This window comes from Papaver somniferum, unplaced genomic scaffold, assembly GCF_003573695.1.
Source record: "Papaver somniferum cultivar HN1 unplaced genomic scaffold, ASM357369v1 unplaced-scaffold_117, whole genome shotgun sequence".
Taxonomy (NCBI): domain Eukaryota; kingdom Viridiplantae; phylum Streptophyta; class Magnoliopsida; order Ranunculales; family Papaveraceae; genus Papaver; species Papaver somniferum.
In genome coordinates this window covers 11,394,997-11,405,745 of record NW_020620714.1, presented here as the reverse complement: position 1 = coordinate 11,405,745, position 10,749 = coordinate 11,394,997, and the positions used below count along the sequence as shown (strand labels likewise).

The window sequence follows — 10,749 nt, the reverse complement described above, 5'->3', positions numbered from 1 at the left end:
AAAAAAAGGATAAATTTTCTTATCGATCAAAAAAAAAAGTTGCTTAGTTGCACTTGTTGGGACGTTTGATATTGGTGGAAACCGTTCGAAACTTATAAGTTCGAATAGATTGACATTTACACTATAGTGAACCAACCTCTTTACATTAAGACAATAGTTGACACTAAACATTTTTCATATTGATATTTTCACCTACATGTCAGTGTGAGTTTTTCTTCGAAATTCCAAAATATGAAAGGTGGATTAAGGAAAACGGCGTTATTAGATTACAACATCTAATTTGGATGAGTTGATGGACCTTTTTTGTCTTTATAAGTTTTTATTGTTTTTGCAAACATTGTAGTATCATGCAGGTATGATCTTTCTCAAGAGCGTTCATAAAGAATTCAATAATGTGAAAAAAATCACTCACGGTGGACTAATTGTCGTTTAGTACATTAGTTTAGTCAAATATTTTAGTGTTTCTACCATATTATAATCTGGTAGCAGAGTTTTGTTTTCACTATGAGATTTTTAGGATGTGAATATAGAAAACGATTTTGAGAAAAAAACTTCTGACAGATGTGATAACGCCTGCTGATGTAGGAATGATAATGAATAACATTGGAACGTTAGGAACTGTTAAGGAGATAATAAAGGAATTGGTGATGTTTCATTTGCATAGACTATAATTATTTTGAAAAAAAGACAACTTTCAAGGTGAATAATATTTCAAGAAAAATCCTGATTTTTTTTTTAATAATTTAGACAAACTCTAAAGGGAATCTACTGATAAAACAGAAGAAAAAAGAACCATGATAGGAAACATGTTTTCCTTTATCATCTGTGGTTCAATTTTTACTTTGCTTACAGACTCCAAATCAAGTTTTGATAAATACGCAAGTATATATCCAAGAATGATAGCATAGACTCTTTGGTGATCAACAATCCAACTATCCCCTATACATATTTTTTCTCTTCTTTTTGGGGTAAATGGGATAATGAATGTAATCATTATCTATACGATGTGTGGGATTATTATTCCACACATTTCTACCTTCTTCTAGAAAGCTTTTTGCACGTTTCCTCAATTTATACTCTAACTGAATGTCATCAACTATAGCTTTCACGATGTTACACAACCAACGTTCCTTGTTTGGAAATAACTCAGAATATGTACGTGGATAAATAATACATCCATTTCTATGAATATCTTCTACAACTTCCATAGTTTGGTAGATGGTAAGGCCACGTAATGGAGATGAGGACTTTAGAAGTTGGAATGTGGAAAACCATGATTTTTTTTTTCTTCTTGACAAACTTTGAAGAGAATTTATTGCTAAAAGAAATGAAAAAAGAACTGTGATGGGAAACATGTTTTCTTTTGTGTTTGAGAAGTAAAGAATGTATACCACGGTATTAGTTCTCTTTCTTTTTTTTATTGTTGATTCTTAAGATACAACTATATGTTAAACCGTAAGAAATTTGGGGTAAAAAAATTCGAACCAAGTGTTTTAAAAATGTAGATATTTCCGGTGGGTTAAACACATTCTAGGATAGAGTTCATGGTGCATTTCTCTTACCAAAAAATAATTTTGGCTTGTGTTGGTTTAATGTTGGGACTGCACCTACGTGTCTTGGTAGTGATGAAGTTTTTCTTATTTTATGTTGGAGAATGGTGTAACAAAAAATATGTATCACTCGAGTCTTGGAATCTGTGCATAATATTATCATAAAGGGTGAAAGATTTTTGAAACTTTTCATTGAACTCCCACTCCAAAAAATTAAGTAAATTGTTAATTTTGTTACTTAAAAGTAAATATCAGAAAAACAATAATAATACTTCTTAGATTCACGAGTCATGCACCATATTAATATTTTATATTTTCTTTATAATTAACCATAAAATTCCACGATGAACTCCCATATTCTTAACTAAAATAACTTGTTTTATAATCAGACACATAAAAAAAATCGAAAATCAAATCAAAATCAAATGTCCGGATCGATCTTGATCGATCAAATACAAAAAGTAAACAAATATCAAGCATCTAAATTGAAACAAAAGCAAACATGAAACAAGCACTAATTAAATAGAAAAATGATGCAAAATTGAAAAGAAAAAAAAAAGATCAGGGTTCTTGAGCTCCAAAAAAAGATAAATTTCGTATTATACACTCACACATATAGAAATTTAACCTATACAACCACCTTGTGTGAGATGTTAACATATGCAAACACCCATATAAGAAATGTATTTGTTAATTTTCAAATTACAGTATAACTTGTTAACATTTTATAGGTTGAAGCTAATGGGGATGATAGTTCTCCTGCCAAGAATTTTGAAAAGACGACGGTACCCCTATCTCAAAATAGCAAATCCAAGACCTTGATGCAATCAACACGCTTCCCAAGAAGTCAATGGAATAATATATATGTAATTTTTTTTGTTTGTTTTGTAGAAACCTAGAGAAAAATCAGAGAGGAAGAAAGATAAAGAAGAAAATGATGGTTAGGTTTCTAGCTAGGGTTCCAAAAAGGATTTCTTTATATACGAAGACAAAACCAAAAAAGAATAAATATGGTGAGAGAATAAATTTGGTCAAACCTTAAATTTTGTTTTATGTTATAGGGCCTATGGCCCATAGATGTGCGGTCCAACTAGGGTACTCTTTTCCCTATATACAATTATATTTTACCATTTAACCATAAAATTCTAATCAATGAGAATCCTTCTCTTTTCCCTGCCTCCCTCTCTTTTCCCTAATATTCTACTGCAATACGTCATTAGCGCCAGCCGACCGGTTCAACCCAACCTGGTCCAGCCACTCCGTTCCGATTCAATCCGACCATTTATGTTCCAGTTTTTTTTTTGTTGAGCTATCCGAGTCATGTTCTGTCCGGTCGGATGCGCAGGATCAAAACTATCCCGGTTTTGTCTATATGGGGTGGGAATCAAAAAATTTCGAGATATATAACTAATATGAATTTTTACATTGAATATTGGTTGGGCTTATTTTCTGTTTTTCGAACGTGTCTAGTTCAGTTTTTTCCCCTCATACCTAAACTAAACTATTTGGCATTGTTTTCTTTATCATTTGTATTTGTTAACATCTGTGATCTTTTTTATGTATGATATTCTAAATTTTGGTCCTTGTCTTAGTCAAAATCTCTCACACAGAACCCGATTGGTTTTCTATGTTTCTTTATCTGTAGCGGTCATCTCGTCATGTCTTGATTTACATTTTTTTCTTTTCCATCCACTTCCAAATATCAGATCTGAAAGTTTACATTAAAACAACAAAAAGAAGAAGGATGGCTTTCGTGTTTGTCCTCTGGCTTTTATCCCTACTGTTCTATATATCCCTGTCCTTTTCCAAATTTATACAAAAATAAAAATAAAAATAAAATAAAATGAGTAATTACTTTTGTCACGTAGCTTTTGTCCTCAACACCACTACTATATACTCATTTTGACCCACTGATCCAACCTCTTTGGTCTTTGTTTTTATTTTTATTTTTAAAGAAAGATTAAAGAACTAAAGATACATCTAATTAACTCACCTAGGTACTTCTTTTGATTATAAAAAAAATATCATTTTTAGTATTTAGTGTGGTGTTTTATACGTATCAAACGTGAACTGTGGTCACTTCATTTTCTCTGTTAACGGATGGTTGCCTTTTTCTTTCTATTCCTTTTCGTTTGGTACGCTGGTATTATTAAATGAATTTAAATCATTCCTATTGAGTCAATTTTTTCTAACGCGTAGCTATTTTTCAGACTCATGAGAGTCTGTCTAGGTAATACGGGGTAAATGCATATTTATGTGTAGAGGTTTTGTGTGTGCGGGTGATTTCTATTTGGGAGTGTAAATGCATTTTTTTGATGGGTTATTATAAATATTATATAAATGCATTGGTTAAATTTTATCGGAGTATGGGCGTGTTTGAGTTTTCTACGGAATTGAGTGTACTGGTAAGAAATAAATTTTTGATACACATATCTCTGTTGCTGCTGCTGAAATGTCAGGCCTTTATGGCATCCCATCGCTGATGGCTACCCTGGGAAGACTGTTCGGGGAATAATATGGTTTGTCTACCGGAATAACTCTGACAATTAGATTAAGAATCTAAATTTTAGATTAAATATTTTGAGTGAGAAAATGTTACATTGTTTGTGGCCAAAAACGGCGTAAGTATTATGGTGAATTTTTATGCTTGCTTTTAGTTATTATATTTGTTGCATTTGTTTTGATTTTCGATGCACTCTATTATTTTTTGAAACTTTATACTGGGATGTGGTTTGCTCACCCAGTTTTCCTCCCTTTCCACAGAAAATGAAGAAAGACTAGCCGTAAAAGAAATTATTATGTATCAGGGGGATTGGGTATTGCGTTTTGGATTTTATCCAGGTGTTGGTTTGTTCCAATTTTGCACTTTTAATTTTTTAATTATTTTATAGTTTTGTAATTTCGAAAGTCAAGTTTAATAAAATTTATTTGATCTCGGATTTCCTATTTTATTTACCAAAATAGTTTTGAACGAAAAATCTGGTCCTTCCTGAGTTGCGGTCCATATAATTTGGGTTGCCAGCTGGACCAGACCCGACCCAAAAAGGTCGAATATGTGTCCGCTGGAAACCCTGAAATACGGGCTTTCAGACGCACCCGACCCAACCCATCTAGGAGCGGGTCGACTACGGGCCACAACATCAAAACCCATCGTATAGTTGGTCGACTATGGGTGATAGCTTTCGTCACCCGACCCAACGCACCCACCTGCCTAGATATTTCTAAGTTAATTCTAACCCTTAGAGTACCTATCCTAGATGAACCACAACCGTTGAAGTAATGATATATAATGCCCTAACCCTAATCATCGCTAAATTGTCTTCAGTTCCATTTAGCGGAAGCCTCTTCTCTTCCTCTCAGACTCAGTTTCTTTCCTTTTTTTCACTTTCTTTTCGCTTTGTAAATCAAATTACAACATCACCAGCAGCAATCAATCAACATCGTCACCAGTAGCAAACCAACAACCGAAGGTGAGACTAGGAATAATTATAATTAATAATTAGGGTTTTGTTTCCTAAGATTGATTTTGGGTTGGCTTATTTATATTGGGTTCTTAATTCTTATTTCAATTTTGTTTATTCTTTGTACATTACCATCAACTGAAGCCGCACTATATGAAGTAGAAACTGCAAAAGGTAAAAAACCCCTAAAACCTATGCTCTTTTTGCATCTGTGATGGACTCAGTTTTGAATCATACTCATGATCAGGTAGCTGAATATTAAAGAAAGGTATCTGCTCAGTGGCTGGCAGGCCAACAAATTCTTAATAGATGAATTTATTAAATGTATAGGCAGAACATGGATCTGAGTTGCACAATTCCAACATATTTAAACTTGGTAGCTTAACTAACAGTGCTAAATGTTCTTCCCATCCAAGTCCACTTACCTGTAAAGTAAGTTAAGTAACTGAATTTAGATCATCTCTCAATATATCATCTCTGCAGGGTTTAAGGCTCTTTTGAAGTTTAAAGTTATAATGGATGCTTTGATTACTTGCATCAACTTTTTCTTATAGAGTACTCGTTAGGTTTTTAATACTTCTATTTCATTCATTCTAATTGTTCATTTTACTTGCAGAGCTATTTGGTGACCTTGCTGCTTCTTCCATCATCATAGATGATTGATTCCTATTGGCTTAGACAAGGTAATGACGCCAAGGGTCATTGTCAGTAGCTTGATCTTTCTGAGTTCATTGTTTGTCTGTCTCATCTTTGTTATTGTAACTAATTTACATACTTTGTTTTATTTAAGGCTTTTTGCGCATTCAGGGGTAAAACATCCACATCGTTTAAAGAGTCGTTGCTGGTCGCTTTATACGATCTTAGGCTTTAGTATAGTAGGCAATAGAATGCACTCTTTTATCTTTTGAGCTTTGAACAATTGAACTCATTTCTTGTTATTGTTAGCTTTATCATTTTGCATGCAGTTTGCAACTTTGCACCAACTTCTTACTTTTCCGAATTTTTATTTTGTAAACACTTTTAAGTAACTTCTTATGATGTTAATTATCTACACTTGATTTGGGGTCAGCTTTTTGATAAAAACAATTACATCCAATTTGTAAGAGTCTTAGTTATTTGTACACATGAAAGTTTAACAGTAAGGCTGTAAGTTTGTAACTGTAAAGTAATGTGTAGTGCCTCCTAAGCTAGCAGCTGACTAATCCAAGAGATTAACTAAATAAAGAGGCACTAAGAATCTAAAACATGTACTTAAGCATTCAATTAAGAAATGCGATACAAAACTTAACCCACAACTAACCCGCTCTGAAACATATATATATACAAGAAGTCCTATCAAATTATACATATACAATAGTCATTTGATTTCCAGATACAATATGTAATATAATAAACATAACATAAGTTAACTAATTAACGGAGTCAAATCCTCGAAGCTTTCGCTGCGCAACTCTGATCTGTCTCTGAAACAGAAAGTGGGAATGGGTGAGCACATCATCCCTAAAAGGGGTTCCCGGCAGGAATAACATTTAACTTTCAAGTAATCAAAAGCAAGAGTTGGAAAACAATACATGTTTTCCCAAACATTAAAGAGTGACCAAGTCACTGAAATAAACAAACATGTATGTGGATAAACTCCTTCTTCATACAATGTATAATATTCGTGCTAACCACACTCATTAGCTATTGATATCACCAAGACCATGATGACCCACTCTAAGCAATAAAATCTGAATTCATGTAGATATAAATGTGAAGGAGCGTATCCTATATACCACAAATGGAAATTCAGATTTCCCATAACAATTCATATTGACAACAAAACATTAAAAGTCCTTTCCAAACCATGGAAAGATTAACATAAACAACAGAATTATCGTAATGCAAATTAAACAAAGCATGGAATGCACAACTAAACAATGCATGAATTTGATAAACATAACTCTTTGTAAAAGAAAACATCAATGGTTACGAGAGAGTCAAAAGTATTTCCACCTCTTTTGATGACAAGCCACGCCTACCTCGAGATCCACGATCCACTGGTTCGTCCTTTGAATCGATCGTTGTTAATATAGACTAACTGTTAATCACAGAAGAAGTCTAAGAATCTAGCGAAAGTGGCTCACACAAGAATCATACAATTCTATCTAATGTTTCTAAGCCCATTTATGACTTTGCACCTTTTCATTCTCTGTCTTTAGCATAGCTAAGGTTTACTAATTCAATTGGGTTGGTTCTATAGTCCATTGACTAAGTCTTATGAATACAATTTTGTAGAATAAGCCAAAGGCTAATTCAGAACATAAGGGTCCAAGTATCAAATTAGAGAAACTAGTCCTAAGCCCAAGTCTACTATAAACAGGCCCATTAACTAAGGTCCAGTCCATCTGAGTCAACTAATAGTATCTAACGGTAAAACTAACGGTCACATGTCAACTAACAGTCAACGTCTGAATCCAGGTCTAAGGTCAAGGTCTAAATCGGTCAACTGGTTCAACTCAGTCAACTAGACTGATTCAGAACAGGGTCAACGGGTTAACTCAGTCAGACATAACATTCAGATAAGTCAGCTAAACTGACTAGGATGACTAATAAGCCTAAACCCCTAGTTGTACATAGATTTTCACTCTTAACTAGACTGATACTAACACACCTATTAACAGAACTTCAAAAGCCAATGTACAATTCAATTATTCTTAAATAAACTTCAAACTTCAATTACAATTACAAACTAGGTTTACCTGATCTGCAATTGCAGGCTTTTCACAACCACTGCCATTACAACATTGCAACTACTCCTTTTCCATCTCACTTCCCTATAACATTTCATACATCCCTTAATTCATACATTTAATTCATATAGACTTCATAATTTTCTTACAAATACAAACTTAGATTACCTGCAGCAACAAGCCTTCATTGAAGCTACCACAAAGTGTAACCATACAATCACCACTCTTATCTTTTGTCCATCTTGCCAACTCAAACACCATATTCTACCCCAACATTACAATACATCTTACCTCCGTTGCATTACAAAATTCATACAATCACTCTCAAGTAATTCTGTATCACAGCTCAATATACTACCATTAGGATTCTAATTCCATTTTCATTTCACCTGCACGCAGAAACTCCAATTCCAACCTAACATTCCTTTACTCTGCCATCTCAAACCACCAACTTCACCAATACAGTTCTAATATTAGGTTCAGCTCATGCTTCTCAATTTTGTTCATCAGCAACATCAACAAATACACATCCATTCTAAAACTGTTCCATTAGTATACAAAGAATCCAAAACTCATGACCTGCAATTCCATTAACACTATCTTCTCATACATACCCTGTGACACCATTCCATTAATCAGTTCACTATAATCCATGCAATCAACACCAGTACCAACACCAGTTCTTAAAGCTCAATCCCTGTCAATCAACTTCATATACTCAAACAGCAACACAATCAAAATGAACATCTTTACAAAGTTAACTTAAAACGATATTTACCTCTAACCAATGTGGACAATCTCGGATTTCGGCTTGTCTCGGCAGGGATTGAGACACCGAAACAAGTTCATCCCGCCGAGATTCTCACTGGACTTTCCGGCTAACTTTCCGCAGTAGCTGCTTAAATTATATATATATATATATATATATTAAATGTTTTATTATCAGTAAGATAAGAACACCTATATAACAGGTGTATACACAATCGAATATTTATCAAACGTGTTCTTCATACAAAGAATACGAAACTAAGTGTTTGAATGATATACCTTCCCTACCATCATCCACTGTTCGATAAAATAAATAAAACCCAGAAAAACCAAAAGCACAAGAGAAGGATTGATGTTGATTGCGAAAGAGTTAACTGAGATGGAGATTAATTGGGGTTTCTTTTGATTCGAGTTGGAACAGTTGTTGTGGTTGAAACGAAACAGCTTGCTACTACCGAAAAAAATGAAAAAAACAGATAAAGAAGATGAAGCTAATCTTGTTTTAGAATGATTTGCCATCTGTATTAGTATAGGTTTTCCTACTTTTGGATTTTTTAGAATTTGGTACCCTTGGTTGGTATATGTAATAGCTAAAAGATATGATTTTTTAGACCCTTGTTTCCATTTTCGGTTATCTTTCTATTGATTATGTGTAGAAATCTTGACGCAGAAAAGTAGTACAAATCGCTAATTATAATTAATCATGAAAAAGTTCCATATATATGATCGAAAATTGGAGACGATTACCGGCCGAGATTAGACCGATCCAGGCGAGATTAAAACTGTTCCGGCGAAATTCTTAGTGAAATTTCGTATCACCAAAAACTTGTAATTCGCTGGTTGCATGAGCGAAATCGGGAAAATCGCTAGAATCTCGTCCGAGATAGCCGAAATCGACTACATTGCCTTCAACCTGTGTTGCTCAGGAAATAGAATTCATTTCTTCTTATTACTTTATCCTGAATCAGTAATTCATCTCAAACTGAACAACTCATCAATTCAGTTCCACCAACACCCAACATTTGATTCCAGCAGCAGCAACACTAGTTCCACTACTAAACAACAAACACCACAGTTTACCCATGCTCTTCCATAATTCCAGAATTCTCCTCAAATCCCAAATATCCTTAACCTGAGATTCAATTTCTTAAATTTAAGTTTCATGCAAACATCTCTTCCTCAATCAACAACAACCCGTCAAAACAAATTTACTGAATTTCATAAATCTCATATACACATTTAAATTAACAATAAAACCCCTAAAAAAATACCTTTTTCATTCTCCCTGAGTTCCAGCATCAACTCCATCATCTTGTTTTTAGCAGATCTAAATCTTAGCTTCCAAATCCAGTTTTCAAACTCACAATCGGTTGTTAATTCTTCACCCTTGTTTCCAACAGCGAAAACCCATCACAAACCGATCAAATCAGGAACAATTTCTAACTTCAAAACTGAACTCAGAAACCCTAATTCTGACTTTGCAGTTGCATGAGCTTCTACTTCACCTGAGATAAAAATATCAATCCAGGTCTTCAATTAAAGCAAACCCATCCTTCAATTCATCTTCTACAGCCTCTCTGAATTCCTTACAAACCCGAAATCACTGTTTCTTCAGCAAAAAAACTTCATATCACCCAATTAAACATAAACCCATACGAATTCATGCTCCTAGAACAACAATTTCATCTCTTAATCTTCATGCAAACCCTAATTTCGTTCTTATCAGATTATCCCGAAAACCAAATCAATTTTCAATTGATCTTCTTCATAGATTACATCCACACCATCTTCATCGTCGAGCTTCAACATATAATTTTACTTTAATGATTCTAACACAAAACTATCAGCGAGTCTGCAGATATCGAACATAGGAAGAGAGGAGGAGAAGAAGAACGAAGAATAAGGAGGAAAGATATGTGGGTTTATTTGCTCGGTATGGTGAGATAAGACCAACAACAAATGATAAAGGTACTCTACAAAATGATATGGGGATCCCATGTCGGCTAAGATACAAAATGACTATTCCGCCCTTCTCATAATTTTGATGATATCTTCTCCGTACGGTATCCGATTGCACGTTCGAGCAGTCCATTCCGCCCAACATTTTGAGATCTATCCAACGCTTCTAGTTTCGTATCTAAATCGTTGTTAGATTAGTTCCTATTAATTAACGTTCATGTTAAACTAATCGAGCTATTATCGGCTAATTCGTCACTTGACTAGTCTAATAGCGTTGAC

At 34.0% G+C, this 10,749-nt stretch overlaps 1 long non-coding RNA gene across 1 annotated transcript; it reads right to left on the bottom strand.

Annotated features, from left to right (window-relative positions):
- Nucleotides 1–7,673: 7,673 nt before the first annotated feature.
- On the bottom strand, nucleotides 7,674–10,416 carry LOC113330006. Its single transcript, XR_003350049.1, has 2 exons — nucleotides 8,522–10,416; nucleotides 7,674–8,440 (listed from the first exon to the last, which is right to left on the bottom strand). It is a non-coding gene; the product is annotated as an uncharacterized LOC113330006 (long non-coding RNA).
- Nucleotides 10,417–10,749: the final 333 nt, after the last annotated feature.